This window comes from Miscanthus floridulus, chromosome 6 (assembly GCF_019320115.1).
Source record: "Miscanthus floridulus cultivar M001 chromosome 6, ASM1932011v1, whole genome shotgun sequence".
Lineage (NCBI taxonomy): Eukaryota > Viridiplantae > Streptophyta > Magnoliopsida > Poales > Poaceae > Miscanthus > Miscanthus floridulus.
The window spans coordinates 135,049,968-135,076,342 of record NC_089585.1 but is presented as its reverse complement, the minus strand read 5'-3'; the positions used below and the strand labels follow the sequence as shown (position 1 = coordinate 135,076,342).

At 49.7% G+C, this 26,375-nt stretch overlaps 1 pseudogene; it reads left to right on the top strand.

Moving 5' to 3' along the window:
* Positions 1-22,443, top strand: part of LOC136461299 (protein DETOXIFICATION 42-like) — a 47,362-nt pseudogene extending 24,919 nt beyond the window's left edge.
* Positions 22,444-26,375: the final 3,932 nt, after the last annotated feature.

Genomic DNA, 26,375 nt, shown 5'->3' with positions numbered 1-26,375 from the left:
CCAGATTCCACTCGATTATACCTGTTAGCGAACTCACCGAGTGCATCACTCGAGCCTGAGTGATCGGGACAAGGGACAAAACTCAACCCCTTTAGTTATGAGAAACCTAGGACGAGGTAACGCACACAACTCAAACCGACCCCTACCAAAAGCCCAAATAGGGCTCGGGGCTCAACGCAAACCAAAACACCTAGGTCTGTGACCCCAAACTCGCCCCATCCACTCGGATACACTTCGACTGCACACCAAATGCCTAGGCCTATGACCCCGAACTCACCCCATCCACTTGGCTATGCTTCGATTGCACACCAAAACGCCTGGGTCTACGACCCTGAACTCGCCCCATCCCTCGGCTATGCTTCGACTGCACACCAAACGCCTGGGTCTGTGGCCCCAAACTTGCCCCATCAGGATCCACGAGCTCTGGCTCACCCGATCCCTAAACTAACTAACTAACTACCTTGGCTGTATGGGCTGCACCGAGGCTACGATCCACGACTCTAACTCGCTCGATCCCATGGAGCGCACCGACGCTAGGACCCATGAGCTCTGTCTCGTCCGATCCCTAAACTAACTGTCTCGCCTGATCCCATGGCGTTCATCGACGCCAAGATCCATTAGCTCTACCTCGCCCAATCCCAAAACTAAAAGGCCTCAGCTGCGCAACGACGCCTTGGTTGACGACTTTATCTCGACTAAAAAACACGCACACATGCTCGCTAAAAAAACCCTAGACGATTCTGCCCAAATCGCCCGGGGGCTTAGGGGCTACACCCGCGGGTGCGCTCACACGCACCCGCCGACGAAACAAAACTTCCCCTGCTAGTAACACGAAAAACCCCTCAGACGATTCTACTCGAATCGCCCAGGGGCTCAGGGGCTCCTGTCAGGTTCATAAACCCAGAGTCCCTTGCGGACTGGCCTCCCAACAAAGGTTTGACCTAAGCAGATAAATGGACAACTCATGGGCTGGCCCAAGTACCTAAATGATAGGCCAAACAGGTGATCGAATCTCCGACCGAGAGACCTGACTGAGGAAGAACTATGCCCGCTTTTCGATTATAGCCCACCTCTCTAACTGGAACACTCGTTTTGGTCTCCAGCTCACCTTCGGGCAGCCTCTCCGACTGAAAGGCCTGGCCAAAGCACTACTTCCGACTCTGACCCGTGTCTTTGATCGAGGATGTGCCAAACCCCTGCTCACGACTCTTCTCCGACTGACACGATCAGAGCTGACTGGGACCATCTGACCAGGGACGCCCGCTTGGAAAGGACCAGGGAATGAACAGAGAAAGCAAGGCCAGGCGCACAAGTCAAACCATGATACCCGGGACCATACCCTGTACACCGGCATAAATAGTACTCTACAACCTCCCTGGCACAACAGAGTCCAAACAGTGTTGTAGGCACCGATATTTTCCCTACAGTATTGTGGACGCCATTAACTCCCATACGGTAAGGCTCCTCCCACATGCCTCTAGGCATCAACAGTATTGTGGGTGCCGACATTTAACATACCAAGTGAACATGGTGAAACTCCTTACGTGCCTCTGGGCATCAACAGTATAGTAGGTACCGACATCTGCCATACCCAAACAAGACGACGCAACCTCCCACGTGCATTTGACATCCAATAGTATTGTGGGCGCCTACCATCATCCTATACCCACTGGCGTAGGCAACAAGGCTTAGAAGCATACGTACTCTCTCCCACTCACTTATAAGGCCATCCCCTTCATCTATAAAAGGGGATGCGCTCTCTCCCAACAGGCAGGTTGATTCAAGTCATTTTAGATTCATTAGATCGATCAAGTTCACTAGCACACAACAGCAGAACCACCAGGTTCAAACCACGAGCACATGCTCAAACACTTAGCTCATAGTGGAGCTCTTGTCACTCTCGACCCTTCTGACTGGAGTCCAACCAGACCTCTTGTACCCTCCATCTTTCTCCTTCTCGTTTGTAACCCCACTGCAAACTTTGAGCACCTGGGCTCAGGAATAAAGTCATCGACCGACTCAAACTGGACGTAGGGCACGTTGCCTAAACCCATATAAACCCTATGTCATTGAGTGCTAGGCCACCTCCGATCACAACATACGGCAAAACTACAAATATTTACTTATTGGTCACTTTCTGCACCGATAGGCTCCAAGGAGATTCAACCCAAATGTGCTTGATGATATAAAAAAGGATACTAAAAGGTTACTGGAAGCAAAGTTTATCCGATCATGCCGACATGAAGAGTGGATATCGAATGTTGTCCCTATGTATAAGAAGAATGGAAAATTAAGAGTTTGCATTGATTTTAGGGATCTAAACAAAGCCACACCCATGGATGGTTATCCGATGCCGATAGCTAATATGTTAGTAGATGCAGCAGCTGAGCATAAGGTTATTAGCTTCATGGATGCCAATGCAGGGTATAACCAAATTTTCATGGCTGAGGAAGACATAGCAAAGACCGCTTTTAGGTGCCCCGACGCAATTGGTTTATTCGAGTGGGTTGTGATGAGCTTTGGTTTGAAGAATATCGGTGCAACTTATCAAAGGGCGATGAATTATATTTTTCATAAGTTGATCGATAGGATTGTTGAAATCTACATCGATGATGTGATGATAAAATCCAAAGGGTACAAAGAGCACCTAGCTGATTTATGAGAGAGTCTGGAATGCACAAGAAAATATGGTCTAAAGATGAATCCTAATAAGTGTGCTTTTGGAGTGTCAGCTGGACAATTCTTGGGATTTATGGTCCACGAGAGAGGAATTGAAGTTGGTCAGAAAAGCATAAAAACAATTGATGAGGTAGTTTCCCCAACTACTAAGACAGAGTTACAATCTCTGCTTGGTAAGATTAATTTTATCAGAAGATTCATTTCAAATTTGTCGGAAAGGATCCTGCCATTTTCTCCCTTGTTGAAGTTGAAAATTGATCAAGAATTCAAGTGGGGTGACATACAACAAAAGGCGTTTGAAGAAATAAAAGAATACATGAAGTGTCCACCTATGCTGGTCCCTCCTCAGTAAGGTAAGCCTTTTAAGTTGTACATATCAGTTGATGACAAGACAATTGGATCAGCCTTGATGCAAGAATTTGAAGGAAAAGAAGGAGTTGTTTTCTATTTGAGTAGAAGGCTCCTAGATCCAGAAACAAGATATTCTCCCACCGAAAAGTTATGCTTGTGCTTATATTTCTCTTGCACTAAGTTTTGACCCTACTTATTATCAGCCGAATGTACGGTTGTTTTCCAAGGCTAATGTGATTAAGCACATGTTATCAATGCCAATACTAAATGTGAGAGTGGGAAAGTGGATTCTTGTGTTATCAGAATTTGACTTGAAGTACGAATCGGCTAAAGCAATCAGAGGACAAATAATGGCCGATTTTGTCACCCAGCATCATAAGCCAAGTATTGGTTATGCAGAGTCGATGTCTTGGACGTTATTCTTTGATGGATTATCATGCAAGCAAGGTGGTGGCATTGGTATTGTTATTATTTCACCTCGGGGGGGGGGCAAGTTTTCAGTTTGCTCTTCTAACTGAACCAATGATTACCAACAACCAAGCGGAGTATCAAGCTATTCTTAAGGGACTTTAACTTCTTCATGAAGTAAAGGCCAAAGTAATTGAAGTATTTGGAGATTCACAGTTAATTATCAATCAGTTGATCGGCCTATATGAGTGCAAAGAACACACTTTGAAAGGATACTATGATGAGTGCCAAAAGTTGCTCAAAGAATTTCTTTATGTCTCTTTCCAACATATTTTGAGAGCACAAAACCAAGAGGCTAATCGTCTAGCTCAAAGTACGTCAGGATCTCGAGTGTTTCGAGATGTCTTGAGTAGTGAAGCCTCAAATGATATTTGGAGAGTCGAAATAGCCGACTACCTTAGAAATCCATCACAGAAAGTTACCTAAAAGCTAAGGTATAAATCGACTAAGTATGCTTTACTAAATGATCAGCTGTATTATAAAACAGTTGATGGAGTATTACTCAAATACCTAAATTGAGAGGAAGCTAAGGTGTTGATGGGTGAGGTGCATGAAGGGATATGTGGAGCTCATCAATCGGCTTATAAGATGAAGTGGATTATTCACAAAATTGGATATTTCTGGCCAACAATATTGGAAGACTATTTTGAATATTACAAGGGATGCTAGGATTGTCAATGTTTTAGTAATATGCAGAAATCGCCTGCATCGGCCATGAATTCAATAATCAAGCCATGGCCATTTCGAGGTTGGGGAAGTGATTTAATTGGCCAGATTTTTTGCCCTCAAGCAAAGGACATAAGTTCGTATTGGTGGCAACACATTACTTCACTAAATGGGTTGAGGCAATTTCTTTGAAGATGGTAACCTCAAAGAACATGGTTGATTTTGTCAAGGAACACATTGTGTATCATTTCGATATTCCTCAAACTATAATTACCGATCAGGGGACAATGTTCACATCAGAGGAGTTTGGAGATTTTGCTGCCAGTATAGGAATCAAGCTACTAAATTCTTCTCCTTACTATGCTCAAGCTAATGGCCAGGCAGAGGCGTCCAATCAGATTATGATTAAGCTGATCAAGAAAAAGATTGAAGAACAGGCAAGGAAGTGGCATTCAACGCTTAATGAGGCACTATGGGCATATAGGATGGCCTATCATGGATCAATTAAAACATCGCCTTATGAACTTGTGTATGGCCATAATGCAGTTCTTCCTTGGGAAGTTCAGATTGGATCGAGGCGTGTTACATTACAAAATGATTTGTTAGCCGAAGTCTACAAGAATCTTATGATAGATAACATAGAGGACTTGAGTTGCCTTCGGCTACGTGCTCTTGAAAATATTGAAGCCAATAAACTAAGGATTGCAAAATATTACAATAAAAAGGTCAAGATTAAGCAATTTTTTAAAGGAGACTTGGTCTGGAAAGTGAAATTGCTGATCGGGTCAAAGGACAGTAAGTTCGGCAAATGGTCACGTAATTGGGAAGGACCTTATCGGATCAAACGTTGTGCGCCTGGTAATGCTGATATTTTGGAAACATTAAGAGGAGAGGAAGAATTTAGTAGAGTAATCAATGGAAAATATCTAAAGAAATATCACCCTAGCGTTTGGATTAATACTTGATAACCAATTTGTTCGGTCGTCAGCTCTAATAGCCGATATCAGAAAGGTATCGTCTCTAGTGCAAAAATAAACCCAGAAGGGTAGAAGCCAGTACGATGTGTATCACTAATAGAAGCAAAGAAAACATGAACAAAGTGATGCATATAAGTACAAAGCAAAAGAAGATCATTCAAAATGAGGAAATTGTTTGCTAACTATCATCTATTACAAGCTACGGGCCATAAAACACTCTGCTTACTATATCATCGGCCTGGTTGTTGAAATCTATAGAGTTGGCGGCGCTAAAGAAATCCTCAACTAGGCACTCATGATCCCTAGGGTGTGCCGCATCTGGAAAACCGTGGGAAAGAAGCCGAAGATTGTGGCCAGAGTGGGCTTGTGTAGCAGCTAACGCCATGGCAGCACCATGACAAACGCCATGAAGAGCGACCTCCCTGACATGGTTCGGGATGTCATGCAAGCGAACCACCGGAATGGCACCCCTATCATTAACAAATCCCACCACGTGCTTCGCAGCTGATCGAAGGCTTTCCAACTAAGCAGTTAGATCTAAAAGATTCAAGGATTCAAATGATCAAAATCTTGAAGATGAAATTGAGGAAAAGCAAAAGTTATGACAGATGTCTCACCCATGATTCTGGCCTCAGCCTTGGCCAATCTATCCTCCACCAAATCAACCTCAGGAGGTGATCGGCATCGGACCATAGCCAGAGTAGATTCTACAAGGGAAAGACAGTCGGCAAGATTCTGACCATGCCTGTCGATGGAGGCGAGCAGGTCGTCATTATCGACCCACCTCCTCAGATAGCAGGGAAGCTAGTGATGAGCTATTGATGAAGAGAACCTCGAAGGCTAAACGGAGCCGGCCCTATGCCTCAAAGTAGTGAGAGCATCATGAGTTGCACCCTCCTAGTGATGAAGGCGTTGGCATGATGACGCGGATCCATTGAGGTCCTCCTCAGTAGACCTCTTGTTGTTCTCCATGATCTCAAACCTACGGGAAAGTAGGAACAACACTAAAGAAGCAAAAGGTTTGAGACGAAGCGGGTTGTTTTTCGATCCACAGCCGTGGCCCATATATATAGCCCGGGAAGGCGAGAAGATAGATTTCGCCGAGGGTGTGAAATTGAAGTCAGATAACGAAGAGATAATAGATTCGAACTTATTGCTTCCCCAAATTACAAAATATCATGGGATGGACACAAAAGATTACATTGACCAGCAATCAATCCACCAAGGCTTCTTTGGATTGAAGGGTGTTCGAATCCCATAGGGCCAAAGGTCATCATAAACCGAGTCATATCGGCCCATTAATAAAATTATACTAGAGAAGGGGAAACGCCGCGTACCTAACAAATGCCCAGCTGATTTCTCGGTGACTGGGAAACTGCGGGAAAGAAGCTTGTGGCTTTCCCGATGGGCATTGGATGGAGCAAACAAGGGGAAGGTATCCACACATTTTAGCCCTTGTAAATACTAGAATAGCTCTATGAGCATGGAGAGAAGACTCAGGTGATATCACAAGAATTCTTCTAACCGTAATAGCTGATCCTCTTGCTCGACAAGGTGCTAAGATGAACGACACAATCACCCTATGCACAAGAATTCTTCTAATCACTCAAGATCTTCATGGCAGAAAGATAGACCATGGAGGGTTAGGTGGGGTTAGAGACACTCGAGGGAGCAGATAGAAGAGAGACATGGCTGAAATGTTGAATTGCTCTCGCTAGAATCGGATAGACATCTTATAGTCGGCCTAGAAGGATGGATCCAAGCGCCCGTGAAGCAATAATGCCCTCATAAAAGTTTTGAAGCATGGGCTCATGAGCTGACATAGATGGTGACAAACGGTAGATCCTAGATCAAGATTCTCTATCCGTGACTACGGACCTATCGGGGGCACAGACATGATAATTTTGGAATAAAATTACTTTTATCCCAAAATTGGGGGGCATGTGTTTACACCAAAATTTGGAAGAAGAATCATAGGGACTCAAAAAGCTCCTAGGATCATGTCATCAAGGGATCAATTGCATGCAGGTTGGTATCAGCTGATTAGAATGCAACACTGGAATCGGCTTTCTTCAGATAGCGCCAGCAGATAACGACAAAGGCTACGATCGGCGCCAGAACAAAACATGTTGGACTCTACAAAAAGGGAAAGATTAGGGTCCAAGTTATCTTAAATTCAGAATATTTTCTCTTAGGCCAATTGTGATGAGTCGTGCTTATGTAGGAGTCATGCGTAGGTCCCGGGTATAGATATTGGACCTCGGCTATTGTAAAAGGCCACACAATCAATCAAATACAAGTTACTTACTTTTTTTGGCTCTAGCCACCCCTTAGGAGTAGGAGTAGAGTTGATCTCATCGAGTTCTTCAGCAAGTATAGCTGCATCGATCCGATCGACCTCCATTGCTTGTCTGTAAGTACCGTCATGGCTTATACTTCTGTTCATACGGCTGCATCGATCCGGTTGACCTCCACTACTCGAACTAGATTAAGGTCAAGTTATTGGCTCTATCTAAGGGTGGCATTCCTTTGGATAGATTCATTAAGTTACCGATATTGCTTATTGCTTCTATTATTTATTTAATTACAGCAATATCACTTCGCTCGATTGGGATTGATCTAGATCGGCCTTATATCCTATTTAACCCATCGTTTGTTAATCTAAACTGATCTAATCTGCATCTTAAACGATGAGTTATGTTTTATCAGCCGTTTTATGTCAATCTTGATCGTGCATAGTGTGCGGTTAAGGCATGTTTTGCCTTGAATAGATCTATTGGCTAACGAAAACTGTTTCATGGCCCGTTATCACGGCCTGTGTGATTCTGCCTCACACCCCACTGTTAGTACCGTGGAGTGGGGATTGTTACTTGGTAGATTTGATCCTGATAGGGCATGACCTTAACTATGCGCTATGCCTGAATCGACTGTTTTAGCCGATATTGAGTGCTTTCACATATGCAGTTCACGTTACGAGACCATTGAAGTAAAGATAGGTTGAAAGATGTGTTAGCCCCATGATCTTATTATTGTATTATGGCCTGCATGATTCTGCCTCATGTCCCACTGATATTAGTAATGAGTTAGGGTCGTCAAATCTATTGTTGTTTCTACGGCCTATATGATTCTGCCCCATGCCCCACTGGTCATAGTGATAGACAAGATCTAATATGTTCATTAGATTTATCTTTATTAAATGGTTAAATAATGATGAGCCACTTATTCTATATAAAAAGGGATTCGGTTACTTGCAGTCATTGGCTTAGCATAAATTAATTATTGTTGACATCTTTTTGCCATTCATTAATGTTTGTCTAAATAATGAGATCTATCATAAGCGATAACAGATTATCTTCCATAATTCCATGAGCTTTAATTGATTTACTCTTATGAGTATGCTAAAATCGACTATTTAGTCGATTTCCTTCCATATCGGCTCTCAGAACCGCACATTCGGGATTGTCTAGCAACACCGGCATGTTCCGCCTTAAATTACTAATTAGCTTTCTCTCCTTGTCAATTGTAGGGTCAAATTGACTGGCACATCTCGGGAGGAGTGCGTAGGATTGACCATCCCTGCACTGAAGCTAGGCGGATCTCTAGCTCCATCGAGTGGACCCTTCCGGCTTGCTCATGTGCCCTCGGCACGGGACAAAATTTCGTGTCGATAATATCTTACAATATTAATCAACTCAAATTAATTAGATAACTCCTGAAAATATTATAAAACTATGTGAACAAAATATGCTAGCAGATAGATCATGATTTTAGAAACTAAACAAAATTAGTTTCACAATTTTTGGTCAACTACACAATTTTATATTGAATTTACAAGTTTACCCTAAAAACTAATTTAGAAAATGCATAGAAAACGAAAAAGGCCGGTGGCAACCATTCAACCTAGTAGCCCAACGTGGGCGCGGCCTCGCGCGGGTCATGATGGCCCAACATGGCCCAAGGCCGGGAGACCCACACGCGGCGGTGGCTTTGCAGAAAAGCCCTCGTGCTTTCAGAGATTAATACGACCACTTTGCGCACTATTCCTACAGTCAACAACCTTGCAACCAAACCCTCAAAAGTTTTCATCTTTACTACAAGGAGATCCCTGGGATCCCCTCGTGCGCCGACATGGCTCCCGACGACCTATGGCGCTTACACTGGGCAAACCAGACTCGCTACGACTGAAGTAAGAGGTCGACTACCATCTATGGCTAAACACGCAAGGATTGGTGGTGGTTAGGGGCTTAGAGATGCACTGGCATGAACAGCAGCGGTGAGTGGCTATCCGCAGCGGCGGCGTGCCAGTTCCGACGAGCTAGAGCCGCTAGAGGACTAACGCGTGAGCGAGTGAGCATGAGGAGCTTACAACGAGCTTGCCCGTGGTGATGGTTCGGTCAGAGGCGGTCTGAACAGGGCTAGCCACATGCGACCGAGTAGGGCAGCAACGCTCTACGATGGACACCGGCTTGTCACCCCACTGATGACGAGCACCCTGGGCAAAATAGCGTGAGCGCCGGATGGAGGAAGTAAAGGCGAACTTAGGGTTACGAGCAATTGAACTGTTACCGCTCCAACATGACTTACCCCCAATCCACATACTGCGGCGATGCCCATGGCTGGCAGCGAGCAAAACCCGAAATTGGCCACGGCTAGACCACCGCTGGACCCGACAAGAGTGGAGCATCTAGGTAACTCTCCATATTACTCACTAGTACAAGGAATTGGGCTGTGAGGGCATGAGTTGGTGATTATGAAGGGGAGAGGGCGGCGCATCGCCACTGCTACATCACACGATGCGGCCCTAGCAGAGGTGACCTGGCCATGACCCGACAGGGTACGACAACGCGGGGACATGGCTGCATGAGCGAGGGCAGGAGGCATGTCGGTTAGTGCTTAGACTGAGCCAAGAAAGGTGCCAACGCGTGGAGCACTTGAATACAGTAGCCGGGCCCGAGCGGCTCACCAACGTCAGCTAGCAGGACAGGGCGAAGCAGGGAGGCATCACCATCACTCTATAGCTAGGGTCGGTTGACCCAAACACGGTGAGCGACGATACAGACCCACAGTAGGTGAATCACAGGGCAGGGCGACTGCCACGCAAGCATGGCAACGATGGCCACAGCCTCGGCTGGCTCGACAATGGTGGTCGTGGTAGTCTCGGCCTGTCGCGTAGCACAGGACGGCGACGAGATGACCACCAGCAAGGCCAGGTGCGATGTGTTGCGCGCGTGCGGCGGTGGGTGCACCAACACACGACGCCGCACCCCGAGTGCGGTGACCACGTACACCTGGCTAGCCAGCTTGAGGTGATGTTGTGCATAGATCTTAAAGCGTAAAAATCAACCGATTAGAGCTCGGTTGAGATTAAAACAAAAGCTCAAGACTCTAGTAGACCCTAAGGGCTTCGTATCAAGGCAACAAACACAGCCGGAGGGTGACTAGCGAGGGAGATAGAGAGGTGCCAACGTGGGTTCATCACGATGAGCGCTGGCCCATGAACGAAGCACCAACAACGTGGACACAACGTGTTCGAAGGAAGTTTGGGAAATTTTTAAGAGAACAACGTGCCGCCCAACACCACTACAACCTATACCATGCACCAGTACTCACTTAGAGGTAACCAACCGTACCAAAACATGAAACTAGTGTTTAAAAAATTCTATGAGAATTCAAATGCCAAAATATCATTGTCCAACACTCTTTTCCAACTTAGAAAAGACAAGGGTTCAATTTGGACTTAACATCCATGAACACTTGTTGCCACAATTTTTAAGAGGTCTATACCTTATTAACCTCAACCAAGAGATACTACATGCGATAGCCCATACTTTATACTAAACCATAGGAATAAAACACTTATGCACTATTTAACTATTTTGTTCAATATAATTTGCCAAAAATGACATTTTAAACATAAGTTCAAATTCTTGCCGATTCAACGAAAAGGGTGATTTTTAGTTTCACATTCGATTTTTGAGCTCTCAAGAACACTAGTTAACAATATTTATTTTCAAAATTTAAAGTTGCATTTTCAACTACACCACTTGCTCATCATCTTTACTTAAGTACTACACACAAGTTATATTTTATTTTTGCTTATATAAATTGTTTTTCGTGCCAAACAATTAAAATGACTTACCCTATTTTTCTCGTTAGGATTTTCATTAGCACTTTTACGCACTAAGTAGGTTAACTTAGACATTTATTTGAGTCCACAAAAGTGAGTCACATAGGATTCGCTTATCATTTCATGTGCGTTATAAATTTTTAAAACCCAAAAACTTATTTGGCTAATCCCTCGTAGACCTGTTGGCCATGTAGCCTGAGCCCGTCGGCCCGGCCCAAGGCCCATTTTTTTGCCCGGCCCAAGCATGACCCGGCATGGAGCTAGCGGGCCCGGGCTGGCCCGGCCCGGAGGAGTAGGTCGTGCCTGGGCCTTACCCCAGGCACGTGGGCCGGCACGGCATAGCCTACCAACCCCGCGCGGCCACGCCCCAGGCCAGGGCGACATTCAGCCTAGCTCCCTGCCTCCCCCCGCCTCACCTAGTCACCCTCACCGGCCGACTCACCCCAAACCCTAAATCCTACCTGCTCCCTCTCGCCTCTTCCCCGCGCGGTGGCGTCTACCTCCCGCGCGTAGCCCAGCTTCCTGCCTCCCCCCCCCGCCTCACCCTCCCGGCTCTGCCTCTGGGGCGAGCGCGCTGGACGTCTCCCTCCCGCACAACTACGCGCAGTCGTCTTGCTCCCCACGCCCGAACCCTATCCCTTCCGCTGCCGCACTCGCTCCTCCTCTCATCGAGATCCGAGCTCCGCTCTTTCTCCCACCGCCCCTCCCTCCACTCTCTCCCGACGCAACAATGGCACCCCTCTCCCTCCCTCCCAATGGTAGCCCCTTTCGTGCGGCCCTGCAGCGGCACTTCGCGGTGGAGCTCGCGTGGCCCCCTGCAGCGGCGCTCTCGTGAGGAGGTGGCGGGATCTGGCGCTCCCCTGCAACGGTGAGCTCCCCTGCAAGCGGCTAGCGAGATCTGGCCTGAGGAGATGGCGGCACAGAGCATGGCGGCTCTCTTCTAGCACGGACCTCTCCGGGCAGGGGCGGCGCGGATCCAACACGGGACGGCGCGGATCTCCTCCTCCGTGGTGGATCCGCTCCCCGCGTCCTCCCTCCCTCCCTTCTCCGGCGGATCTCCAGCGAGCGGCATCGACCCCCTCCCCCCTCTCTCTCTCTATCGGCAGCTAGTGGGCCTCGGGCTGGCACGGCCTGCGAAATTGGCCGTGCTTCTTGGGCCGGCCTGACACGAAAATCGGCCTATAGTGTCGTGCCTGGGCCAGAGGCTAGGCCCGTGGCCCTGTGAGGCACGGCGTGCCACGCCGGCCCATTGGCTATCGGGCCGTGCTTTCACAGGCCTGTGCCATGCCGGGCCGGCCCGTTGGCCATCTATGAATCCTTGCGGAGTTGCTCTGAACTTTTGTCAGACCGTAGACGCCTCTACAAGCACCTCTACAGGTTTGTAGGGCTACCACTGCTCGTGACATGGAGCATTATTGCCAAGTTGGACCATGGGGCAGTTTGCCACGCTGTTGCGTTGGAAAAGTCCTAAGAGGGCAGTCTCACTCAGAGTCACTGTTTTGGAAATATATTTAGGTGGGAACATAATTTATATGGAGAAACTATAGGCACTTACTGTAGATTCATGATACGTGTCTTACTCTTACCATTGTTTGCTTAAACGGTCGTTTAGCCCGTTTACACACCGTGTACACGCTACACAGTGGTGCGCCGTTTCTGTTTAATCACCCGTTTACCCCGTTTAATTGGTCGTTTAGCCCGTTTAATGGGACGTTTTGCCCGAATAATGGCTAAAAGGTAGGTGACCGACTGTTTACCATTTAGCGTTTAGGAAAACATTGACTCTTACATATGTATCCAACCCATGAAACTGTTTCTTAAAATTTAGAAGGAAAATTTGGAAAGTTAATAATTTATAGGTGTCAATATATCTCTCTAAAAACTTGCACAGTTAAAAATCAAACTCGACCCGCGGAGGGTAAGATAGCCCCGGGCATTGTACTTAAGAGGAAAACCTTCTCATGAAGGTTGGGAAAACCCCTGAACTTCTGCATCACCCATACACAGCGGCACCGTAGCTTCCGTGAGACTGGGCTGACCTTAGACCTATGCTTTAGCGTGAGGCAGATGATGAGTTTTTTTCAACGCACAAATAAACTGCGTCTCCTCTTGTCAACAAATCCGCCCTCAAGAGGTTCAAACTCTGGCTGGCAAACGTTTAATTTAGTAGCAGACACACACACCGAACTTTCCCCTCTCGTCTAGCTGGGCTGGAGTCTGCCCGCCTGCCAAGAGGTTCAAACTCTGGCTGACAAACGTTTAATTTAGTAGCAGACACACACACCGAACTTTCCCCTCTCGGCTAGCTGGGCTGGAGTCTGCCCGCCTGCCTATATAAGGATGGGTTGCTCGGTCACCGGTCACACCCACTCCATCACCAGTTCACCAATCGTCCCCTTCACCAACTTCTAGAGTTTCGCTCCCACTTGCTCTCCAGCTCTGGTTAGTCATTAACCAACGCCGTTCCTATGATTTTGAGGGTCTCCCGTGAGCTGCTCGTGGCTACGGCCCCTCTAGACCATGTATAGAATCTTATATTATATAGATGTCAATTTTATTTGTAAAGGGAAAAGCAAATCCAATAATATATTTTTAATTTAACATGACTAAATTAGAAGAAAAACATGACTATATGAGTACAAAATACTAGAAATCTGGAATAATATATAAATAAATAATTTGGATTATAAATGAACAGGTAAAAAATACATAGGTCCTTGACATGAACTGAAACAACTGATCGCAATTCGCAAGAAGGTAAGAACCAAGATGTCGTCGTCGTCGAGCCCTGCCTGGTCCTGGTCGCCGTCGTCGTGCGCCGTTCTCGGACTCGGCGGTACGGCTTGTCGCCTCGTCCGACTCCACGTGTGTGCGTCGGGACTCGGGTGTCAGCGCGTGAGCGCGTCGCGAACTCACGAGTCGCAATTTGCGATCGTCACTGCGGCGCGGCTCCTCGCCTCCTCTCTGCCCGAGGCGGGCCGTGGTGAAAACTGGGAAACAAAGCCAGAAAGGCCGCCGATCTTTTTGGGCTGGTTGCCGCCGTCGTGCGCCGTTCTCGGACTCGGCGGTGCGGCCCGTCGCCTCGTCCGACTCCACGTGTGTGCGTCGGGACTCGAGTGTCGGCGTGTGAGCACGTTGCGAACTCATGAGTCGCAATTTGCGATCGTCACTGTGGCGCGGCTCCTCACCTCCACTCTGCCCTAGGCGGGCCATGGTGAAAACTGGGAAACAAAGCTAGAAAGGCCGCCGATTTTTTTGGGTCGGCTGGCCAGTTCTTTGCCTCTTTTCTCGTTTGTTTGCTGATGACTAATGGACTATAGGGCATGGGGGTTTATATACCTGAGCTTGGGCCCCTCCCCTGCCTGGGCCCTCGGGCGTCGCACCTCGTGCCCTCTCCCTAGGGCCGGCATTGTCATTAACTATCCTGTTATTTTGTTCCTCTACGATGATGTAGGAGCATATTACTACATAAGTCCTTGTTAATTAATTTGAGACGCGGTCAGGTGGTAGAGGGTAGTAGAACAAACAAAAAGTGGGTGATCATCATCGTTGTCGTTTTTATTGAAAATGCTTTGATTATCACTGATCCAGTGATTAATGTGGCGTATGTAGGGCTTGCAAAGCTAGGCCGGCAGGGATACATGGAGGAACATACCAGCTCACGCCAAGCCCGAGGCCGAGCAGCCACCGCAGCAGCAGGTGGCGGTGGCAGTGGACGTCGCTGCTCCGGCCGCAGTCGCGCCATAGAATGGCACTGCGGTTCTTGCTGAGAACAGGGACGTCGCTGCTTCGGCCGCGCCAAAGAATGGTACTGCAGCTCCCGCTGAAAACGGGGACGGCGGCGGCTCGGAGCTGCTCGGCGGTCCGCGCTGGACGGGGCTGCACCTTTTCTTCGTGAACGTGAGGAGCGTGTTCAAGCTGGACGAGGTCGGCGCGGAGGTGCTGGGCATCGCGGTGCCGGCGTCGCTGGCGCTGACGGCCGACCCGCTTGCCTCGTTGATCGACACGGCCTTCATCGGCCGGCTGGGGTCCGTGGAGATCGCGGCCGTGGGCGTCGCCATCGCGGTGTTCAACCAGGTCATGAAGGTGTGCATCTACCCGTTCGTCAGCGTCACCACGTCGTTCGTCGCGGAGGAGGACGCCGTGCTCAGCAAAGGCGGCGCCAAGGTCATCGACGACGGAGCGGAAGAAGAAGTGGAACAAGGCCCGGACCACACTGCTTCCGGCGCGGACCTGGATGTCAGGACCGATGGCAACCACTCTGTGCCGAATGAGCAAGTGGAGTCTGCGGTGCCGGGCTCGGCAGGAGGAAGGCCTGCTCGGCCCAAGAAGAAGAACGTTCGGGTGTTTGGGCCTCAGTGGGAGAATGAGTGAGCACAGTATGTATCAAATGCGTGCGTGAGTCTGTTGCGTATATGAGATGGCTTAGGCCACGGAAAAGGGTATGAACATTGTAACCCAAATATTATGAACTGCAACTAAAGCTTCGTCTGCTCCGGTTCCTCCTGCTCTGCTGCCTCGCCCCTGCTTCGATTCCTCTTTTCCTTCCTCTGATTGCTGACAAATTGGTATCCAGAGCCTATCGTTCCTTGACCGATCTATCCTATTCCCATCATGGAACCCCATGAAATTATCCACGACCATTTTACCAGATTCCGTAAGCATTTCGGTGCCATGGATTCCAACACCAAGCTCCTGATGGATGAGCTCAAGTCTGTGAAGACCCACCTCGAAACGTCCCTCGGGGAACGTATCGGGGAGGTGGAGGTGTCGCTGGACAAGCGAATCGGGGTGGTGGAGTATTCTATCGCGGATCGATTCAACCGGTTGGAGGATGCCACTAAGGTGTTCGATGAATGGAAGCCCAAGGTGGATGCGTCGGTGGCGGAGCTGCGCTCGGAGTTGGGGGCAGTCCGCAAGTCCGACGCGGTGGTGGAGCAGTTGCACGAGGAGATGACTGCCCTTCGCAAATCTGTGAGTCGTGTGGTGCTCGACTCAGAGCTGGCGACTTCCGCTGGTGTCCTGAAGTCCCATCTCGTGGTGGCCGCGGCGACATCATCTGCCGGGCACCCAGCCATCGGCCCGTCTGTTGGGCATGGCGTTGTACATCATCACCGGGGGTTCGAGTCCATGGCTCAGCCCTCGGTCAAGAGTAAGCCAACCATCCATCCCCTTCCCCAGCCTGCCCATCAGTTTGTCCTGCATCGGTCTCATTCCAGTTCTGCTTTGGACATGGGGGATCAGGAGTTTTCTGGTGTTGAGGGTGCGCCGCATGAGTATCGCGCGCATTGGGGACCTCAGTATTCTAGTAGCAAGTTACCGAAGATGGATTTTCCAGTTTTTGATGGGGAGGATCCAAAGCTGTGGCTCAGTCGTTGTGATGACTATTTTGACATGTATTTTGTTGAGCCCAGTCAATGGATTCGTGTAGCCACGATGCGGATGATAGGCGTTGCATCTCGCTGGTTGCAATCTTTGGACCCAAAGGTGAAGAAGGATAGCTGGGAAGAGTTTTGTCAGTTGGTCCTAGATCATTTTGGTCGGGATCAGTATGAGTTGTTGATTCGTCAGTTGTTTCACATACGTCAAACTAGAAATGTTTAGGAGTATGCTGATAGGTTTAGTGGATCAACTCATAGCTTATGGCAAAACTACTGATCCCCTGTTCTATGCTATGCGTTTTGTGGATGGGTTAAGGGATGACATTCGTTCTGTTGTGCATATGCAACGCCCATCTTCTGTGGATGCTGCCTGCATTCTCGCCCTATTGCAGGAAGAACTGGTGGATCCTGTGTGGAGGAGATCGGCGTCCAAGTCTCTGCATATGCTGCCGCCGGCCACCGCTCCTGATCATGGCGGTCGGGCATCTACGGGTGGGGCTATGACTGATGACCGTCGACCCCGTGGCGTGGAGGACAAATTGAACACACTACGGTCTTACAGGCGTGCCCGCGGCTTGTGTGTTCGATGTGGAGAGAAATGGTCTCGCGGCCACAAATGTCCTGAAGCCCTTCAGTTGCACGCTCTACAAGAGTTCTAGGACATGTGTAATTCGGATGAATCTGATGGTGTTGATCAAGCCACTAATGAGGAGAATTCAGCACAAGTTTTTGCTGTCCAGGTGCTAGCGTCAGTGGCTGCTTCTTCTCCAGTTCGGTCTATCCATCTCGAGGGTTCAATCTAGGGCATTCCAGTTTAGATTTTGGTGGATTCTGGCTGTACTCAGTACTGATCTAGCTAGTAAGCTGACTGGTGGCCAATCTCTGACAGTTGCACCTCGAGTGCGCATTGCTAATGGTAACATCATTGAGTGCCCACAGTTGTTCAGTGAGCTATCGTGGGAAGTGCAGTAGAGTCAATTTAGTTCAGATTTCTTGGCTTTGCCTATGCCGTCATATGATATGATTCTTGGCATGGACTGGTTGGCACGTCATAGCCCCATGCAGATTGATTGGCAGCACAAGTGGCTCTTGATTCCTCATGGCCAGACTATGGTTCGCCTGCAAGGAAAGTTGATGGCATTACCAGAGGGTTCAGTTATTCAAGTGACGGCTTTGTCAGCTGAGGACACTGCTCAACACACCCTGGTTCATCCAGTAGTATCTGAACTGCTGTAAGAGTTTGATTCAGTTTTTGCTCCTCCCACTGGTTATCCTCTGGCACGACCTTTTGATCATGCTATACCTCTGATTCCGGGAGCCTCGCCCATGCAAGTTCGTCCTTATCGCCACCCGCCTGCTGTCAAGGATGAAATTGAGAGGCAAGTAACCGATATGCTCAGGGCTGGCATCATTCAACCCAGTACCAGCCCGTTTTCGTCTCCGGTATTACTGGTCAAAAAGAAGGATGGGTCATTCAGATTCTGTGTGGATTTCCGGCACTTGAATGCGGTGACTGTTAAGGCCAAATACCCGGTACCGGTGATCGAGGAGTTGTTGGATGAGCTGACTCATGCTTCGTGGTTTACTTGTTTGGATCTCACAGCCGGCTATCATCAAATTCGCCTCCAGTCGGGTGAAGAACCCAAAACAGCTTTTCAAACCCACTCAGGTCAGTATGAGTTCCTGGTTATGACATTTGGACTCACGGGGGCCCCGGCCACATTCCAGAAGGCGATGAATACTACCCTGGCATCGTTGCTTCGCAAGGGAGTGTTGGTTTTCTTTGATGATATCCTTATTTACAGCCAGCCGCTTGAAGAACATTTGGTCCACCTTCGGCAGGTGTTGGATCTCTTATGTCGTGATCAGTGGCAAGTTAAACGCTCCAAATGTGTCTTCGCCCAACGTCAGTTGAAATATTTGGGGCATGTTATCTCGGAATAGGGAGTGGCGACGGACCCAGACAAGGTTCAGGCAGTGTTGAATTGGCTAGTGCCATCTTTGGCTAAGGAGCTTCGCAGTTTCTTAGGATTAGCCGGCTACTACAGGCGTTTTGTGAAGCATTTTGGGGTAATTTCCTGGCCTTTAATAGACTTGTTGAAGAAAGGAGCCTTGTTCTTATGGTCGACAGTCCATGAAGCTGCTTTTCACGCTCTGAAGTAGGCCCTGACATCTGCTCCAGTGTTGGCTTTACCGGATTTTTGCAAGCCATTTTCTGTGGAGACGGATGCCAGCGGGACGGGCATTGGTGTAGTGCTTACACAAGATGGTCATCCACTGGCTTTCCTCAGTAAATCCCTATGTCCCCGATCTCAGGGTCTGTCTACATATGAGAAGGAATACCTGGCCATCCTTTTGGCACTGGATCAGTGGCGTAGCTATTTACAGTATGCTGAGTTCCGCATTATGACTGATCAGAAGAGTTTGGTGCAACTGTCAGAGCAGCGACTGCATACACCTTGGCAGCAAAAAGTTTTTACCAAGCTCCTTGGATTGCAGTACCAGATTGTGTATCGTAAGGGCGTGGATAATTGTGCTGCTGATGCTTTGTCTCGCGTACCGGCACTGCAATGTTCTACGGTCTCTGTGCTTCAACCGCAATGGTTGGAAGAGGTGGCTGCTTCTTATGAATCTGATGCCCATGCGCAACAGCTGATTGCTAAGCTGATCCTTGATCCTGCGGCTGTTCCCCATTTCACTTTTCGGGATGGATTACTGCGCTATAATCAGCATGTCTGGATCGGTCATAATGAGGAGCTCTAGACTCGTATCATTGCTGCTCTCCACAACAGCGCTGTGGGAGGTCACTCTGGGATTCTAGTCACTTACCGCCGTATCAAGCAGTTGTTTGCTTGGACAGGATTGAAAGCAGCAGTCCAAGACTTTGTCCGTTCCTGTCTCACTTGTCAGCAAGCCAAGCTGGACCGTTCACGATTACCTGGCCTCATGCAACCCTTGCCGGTTCCGGATCGCGCTTGGCAGGTAATCTCTATGGATTTCATTGAGGGTCTTCCTTTGTCTGGCGGATTTGACTGTATTCTGGTTGTTGTGGACACCTTTTCCATGTATGCACATTTTCTGGGCCTTAAGCATCCTTTCACTGCTGCTGGGGTAGCTAAGCTATTTTTGTCCCAAGTCTACAAGTTGCATGGGTTGCCCAACGCTATTGTCTCAGATCGGGATCGTATCTTTACCAGTCACTTATGGCGGGAGCTGTTCAAATTGGCTGGGGTCGATCTGTGTATGAGTTCGGCATATCACCCGCAATCGGATGGCCAAACAGAGAGGGTCAATCAGTGCTTGGAGGCTTTTCTCAGGTGTTATGTTCATGCTTGTCCCCGCCGTTGGAGTTCCTGGTTGGATGTGGCGGAGTTCTGGTATAATAATTCGCTTCATTCGGCTCTCGGTCGTTCTCCATTCGAGGTGCTGTATGGGTTTGCTCCCCGCCAGTTTGGGCTACCGGCTGCTGATGATCACCCTATCTCTGATCTGTCTGAGTGGTTTCGGGACCGTGATCTGATGACTCAGTTGGTCAAACAGCATCTTCATCGAGCTAAGCAGCGCATGAAGAAGCAGGCGGATGAACGCCGTTCCGAGCGCGAGTTTCAAGTTGATGAGTGGGTTTTCCTTAAGCTACAGCCCTATGTGCAATCGTCATTGGCCGACCGCGCCAACCAGAAGCTAGCATTCAAGTTTTTCGGGCCCTTTCGGATCATTGAGCGTATTGGGTCCGTCGCCTACCTGTTGGAGCTTCCTGCTTCGTCTTCTATTCACCCTGTTTTTCATGTGTCTCAGCTTAAGAAAGCCGTGGGCGGTCATCATGTTGTGGAGAAGACTCTGCCTTCTTCTTCCGTTCGTTGGAGTATTCCTGAGAAGATTCTTCAACGTCGATCCATCTTCAAAGGTACAGTTCCTGTGTGTCAAGAGTTGATCAAATGGTCTCAGTTGCCTGCATCTCTGTCAACATGGGAGGATCTGGAGTACCTTCGTCAACAGTTTCTGCGCGCTGCTGTCTGGGGACATCCAGGCGCGCAAGGGAGAGGGGATGTCAGGACCGATGGCAACCACTCTGCCGAATGAGCAAGTGGAGTCTGCGGTGCCCGGCTGGGCAGGAGGAAGGCCTGCTCGGCCCAAGAAGAAGAACGTTTGGGTGTTTGGGCCTCAGTGGAAGAATGAGTGAGCCCGGTATGTATCAAGTGCGTGCGTGAGTCTGTTGCGTATATGAGATGGCTTAGGCCACATAAAAGGGTATGAACATTGTAACCCAAATATTATGAACGGCAACTAAAACTTCGTCTGCTCCGGTTCCTCCGCCCCTGCTCCGATTCCTCTTTTCCTTCCTCTGATTGCTGACACTGGAGAAGCAGCAGCAGCCAGCCGACGAAGCCGCCGCAAAGAGCGGCGGCGACGAGCTCGCAGGCGGCGAGGGATGCGCCCCTGCTGTCGTCGCCGGCCGGAGGAGTGGCAAGAAATCAGGGAACAGGAGGTTCGTGCCGTCCGTGACGTCGGCGCTGATCGCGGGCGCGTTCCTTGGGCTGTTCCAGACCGTCCTCCTCGTCGCCGCCGGGAAGCCGCTGCTGCGCCTCATGGGCGTCAAGCCGGTAAGTCACTGCGCCTGTGCATGCCCGCACCGCAACGGTGAGCTAGATCGTCGGTGGAATGATGAACAGTTGCTTATACAACTACCGGTGCTCAATGATTCCCAGGGTTCGCCCATGGTGATCCCCGCGCTGCGCTACCTGACGCTGCGCGCGCTTGGCGCCCCGGCCGTGCTGCTGTCTCTCGCCATGCAAGGCGTCTTCCGAGGCTTCAAGGACACCAAGACGTAATACGCCATCGGTAATAATGCTACATACAAAATATGCTGCCATGTATCAACCAAGCAAACCAGCAGGTTTGATCTCAGTTGTTACGAATGCATGCAGTGGCCGGCGACGCGGCGAACATTGTGCTGGATCCGATCCTGATATTCGGCTGCCGCATGGGCGTGATCGGAGCAGCCATCTCCCATGTTCTTTCCCAGTAAGATCATGACCATCCATCTCCTGCTTGTCAGCAATTCAGCATTGGCCTCAACAACTGACAATGGCGAAATTAAACTGCACGCAGGTACCTGATAACGCTGATAATGCTGAGCAAGCTGGTGAGGAAGGTGGACGTCGCCCCGCCCAGCCTGAAATGCCTCAAATTCCGGCGCTTCCTCGGATGCTGTCAGTAGTCAGTACGATGCCTCTCCGCACTTGGATCCATTTTAACGAGATGATGATGAGGTTAACCATGGATCTTTAATTGCAGGATTCCTTCTGTTGGCACGGGTGGTGGCCGTGACGTTCTGCGTGACGCTGGCGGCGTCGCTGGCCGCTCGCCACGGGCCGACTGCTACAAGGTGGCCGCCACCACCGCGCGCGTCCTGCAGCTCGGCGTCTTCCTGGGCGCCGCCCTCACGGCGCTCCTCGGTGTCGGGCTGCAGTTCGGAGCCGGCGCCTTCACCAGCGACGCCGCCGTCATCAAGACCATTCGGAAGGGCGTTCCGTTCGTCGCCGGCACGCAGACGCTCAACACGCTGGCCTTCGTCTTCGACGGCATCAACTTCGGGGCGTCGGACTACGCCTTTTCTGCCTACTCCATGATCGGCGTGGCGGCCGTGAGCATCCCGTCGCTCGTCTTCCTCTCGTCGCACGGCGGCTTCGTCGGCATCTGGGTAGCCCTCACCATCTACATGGGCGTCAGGGCCCTTGCCAGCACCTGGAGGATGGCAGCAGCCCAGGGGCCATGGAAGTTTCTTCGGCAGTGAGCATACAGTCTCGTGTCGATCGTACGACGTGCACGTACATGCACACTACACTTACAGTATACACATACACGTACGTACGCTAGCTCGTGGGTATCCTTTTTTACGGATACATATACCCCGGCGGTACGTACGTGCCCCGATGCGTTCTAGGTGTACGTGCAGACATATGCACCGACCCTGGATTCTGCACGCTTGCTAATGCTACCCGGCCCCTCTAGTGGCATTGATCGATCATTTCTGTTTCACAAAAAAGAAAAAAATCGATCATTTCTGTTGTAAGCTCATCTTTCTGCTGAGGATGTGTACCACAAAGCGATTATCGCTTTACATGTAACCAGCACCAGCGTTGCCGTTTTTATTTAGTGATGTTCTCTTGTCGTTGTTCAACACATATATGCTGAGCTTCGAATTTTTTTTGTTTGAAACAAAGGCAAGGCAGGAGCTCTGCCGCTTAATTAAGACGAAAGAATATTATGTACAAGAAGGTTAGTCAAACGAGATACCAAAAAGGCACCCCGAAGGGTTAACCACCCCACGCAACGTGGTTGAGCACAAACACGACGCACTACTATCGTTGCCGAGCGTGAAAGCCAAGCTACCAGCAGCTCCGACTTCCCATGGCAGGCCACCCACTAGTCACCCCCGACGAGTCCGAAGCTAAGGCCGCCACCGGTCATCGTTGCCAAGCTCAAACACCGAAGAGCAACTCCGACTTCCAATCGCAAACCCTCGCAATGCATCGAAGCCGCGACGAAAATCCAAGTGCGACGTCTTCAGGAAGGGAGTGACGCCGATGGCGCCACCATCGCACGTTCAATGTGGACCGGGTTTTCATCCTTGGAAGGCATGCTAGAGGGGAAACACGACGCCCTCAACAGGGGAGCGGCGTCTAATGGCGTCGCCGCCGCCAAGGCTTTCGTCCAAGAATCCTCTAGCATGAACACCGAGTCGCGAAGCTGGATCCCTGCTAGCCTTCACCACCATTGCCGTTGTCTCGCCGCCCCCACAGAAGCCCCTTCAGATGGGCATCAACGTGCCGACTGCACGCAGCAGCTGCTCAGCTGTGTCGGCCGCCAACCCCTCCTACCAAGCCACGTCGAGCCGGACCTAACTCCGCCTCTTGCGTCACACTGCCACAGGTCGAGACCGACACTGACCATCGTCGTCGGCTCTGGCACCCGCCAAAGTCGCTGCCGACATCGTCGCCAGCAACCACATGGCGTGTGCCCTCACCAACTCGGGCGCCGCCCCGTGACCTATGGCCGCCGGATCCGGACGCCAGGCCCTGAACCCGGCGCCCCCTGCCGATGCCACCGCCTCCATCTTGACCGCAACAACAGGTACCTAAGCCGACCCTTCGGACAGGCTGCGCAGAAGCCGCTCCGATCACATCCAGCTCAGCCAGCTCGTGGACAAGCGCAGCCACTGCCGGAGCAGTCCTGGACGGCCGCCATAGCAGCCAAGGTTGTGAAGGGAGGGGCAGGAAGAGGAGAGAGCGCCGCCCCCAACGCCTGCACGAACCACGGCCATGGTCGGCCAGCCGCCGCCCCGGCCATAGCCGGCCCAGCAGCCTGCCGCTGCCGGCTCAGGTCCTGCATGAACCGGTCGCGCTGGTCACCACGCCGCCCGGCAAGGCCAGCCGGATCTGGCCGCCCGGCCATGGATCCAGCCGTCCAGCCACCGGATCCGGCCTCCCGGCTACCGGACCGGCCGCCCCCGCCTGTGCCGCCATCTTCAAGACTGGAGAAGGGGAGGAACGGAGGAGAGGGAGAAGGAGCCCCGCCGACATCCCCTTGCGCCGGCATGGACACTGGCCAGCGTGGCCACAGCCACCGCGACCTCCCCGCCGAACTCCATGCAGCACGCGCAGGGGAAAGGACCACCGGCCCTGCTGCTGCACGCACCGCCGAGGGAGGGAAAGGCCACGCCGCCACCATCCCAGCCGGCCGAGAGGCCTTGCCGGCGGCCAGCTCCGGTGGCGGCGCGGCAGGAGAAGGGGTGAGGAGGGGGCAGCGGCTAGGTGACGGGGGCCTATCCTATTGCTGTTGCAAATATTGATTTCTAAATATTCAGAACCCACAGACGAGGAGAGATGACCAACAAAAAAAGATCCTAATTCGAGAGGGCAGAATATACAGAACAGATGAGTGCCTTATTGATAGCGTCTTTGATAGTGTACATCGGAGACGATGGGTTACAAAACATCCACGCCCTGTTCGCTTGGTCGTAAACGATCGTAAATTTTTAGCCAAAACAATATTTTTTTTCTCACACCAAACCAGCCAGCAGTAATAATCTACGATCATATACGAGCGTTTCAGCCCCAGCCGAACAGGCTGCCATCTGTTAATAAAAACAAAACAAAACAAAACATCCATCTCTAACATATAACTCAGAGACACACATGCACGTAAAACGTCTATGAATGCCTCTGATCTAATTAACATGTGTGCCAAAAAAAACTGTCTGACAGTGGCCATCCGAGATGGTGTGATATGGAACATCCAGGCGGGGAATATGTGGTCCACATCACAGACTCAAATTTGAAGAGTCTATTTTTCCGTTGTTAATATGCATCTTGAACCGTCGTCCCTTATGTCCTTTCTGGTAGTGAACATTCATTTTAAATTGAAGACGGGAATGGAAGGGACCAATACAAATTCTCTCAAGAAACTTGGCTTATGGCCTATATCCTGAATTCATGCACAATCCAACATAGTTTCTTTTCTACTCAACACCATTACTCATTGTCAACTAGGATTTTTTTTTTAATTTTAACACTTTTTGATAACTAATTTTAAATCTAACACTGCAAGTTTTTTTTTAAACTAACACTTTGCCCTGGCGCGGCCAAATGCCTGTGCCGCGCCATGCATGGTGGCGCGGGCAGAGGTCTGACGTGGCGACGACCGGTTTCGGCGCCCGTTGACGTGACAGCTCTTGCCGCGCCACCGATCTTGACGTGGCAGTGCCGCGCCCTAATCCATGGCGCGGCAGAGCCGAATAAATACCCGCGTGGCCGGCCGCCCGCCCGCCTGTCGCCAGCGTCGCCAGCCGCCCGGCCTCGGCCGCCCGACCACGCCGCGCAGCGCCCGCGCCGGCCACGCCACGAACGCCGGCGCGTCAAGGCCGCCCCCTCCTAAGGTACCTCCTCTCAATTTCATTTTTTTTTTGCTTATTATTGATTTAGGATAATTAGTGATTTAGGATAGTTGGTAATTTAGGATAGTTAGGGTTGATTTCATATTTTTTATTATTATTGATTTAGGATAATTAGTGATTTAGGATAGTTAGTAATTTAGGATAGTTAGGGTTGATTTCATATTTTTTTTATTATTATTGATTTAGGATAGTTAGTAATTTAGGATAGTTAGGGTTTTATGATTGGTATTGAATTACGATAGTTAGTGATTTAGGATAGTTAGGTTAGTGAATTTGTTTATGATTTACGTAGGTTTGAGGTTGTGTGTTCTAGTATAGTTAGGATTTTAGGTTTAGGGATTGTTTATGTATTTATTATTTAGTTTATAGTTAGTTATTTAGTTAGGGATTTTGGGTATAGATACTAGTTTACTCTAAACCCAAAAGGGTTTAGGTATTTTAGGGATTAATTATGTATTTATTATCTAGTATAGTTAGGATTTTGGGTTTAGGGATTTAGGATAGTTAGGTTAGTGATTTGTTTGTGAACTTATTAATGTTAATTTAAATTTTGTTAATATGAATATTCTAACGTTTTGTTTATCAATTCGTAACAGGATGGCTCCTCCCACGCAGCACCCATTGTACCCTATTCTTGAGGTAGAGTACAACGACCAGCATCGAGCACACATCTTGAGTGACAATGACGCAGAGGTGTCGTTGCCTCCTTTGAGACCCCGCACGCACACCAGGGCGCATCAGTGGGACGAGCGTTATGCGCCGTACATACG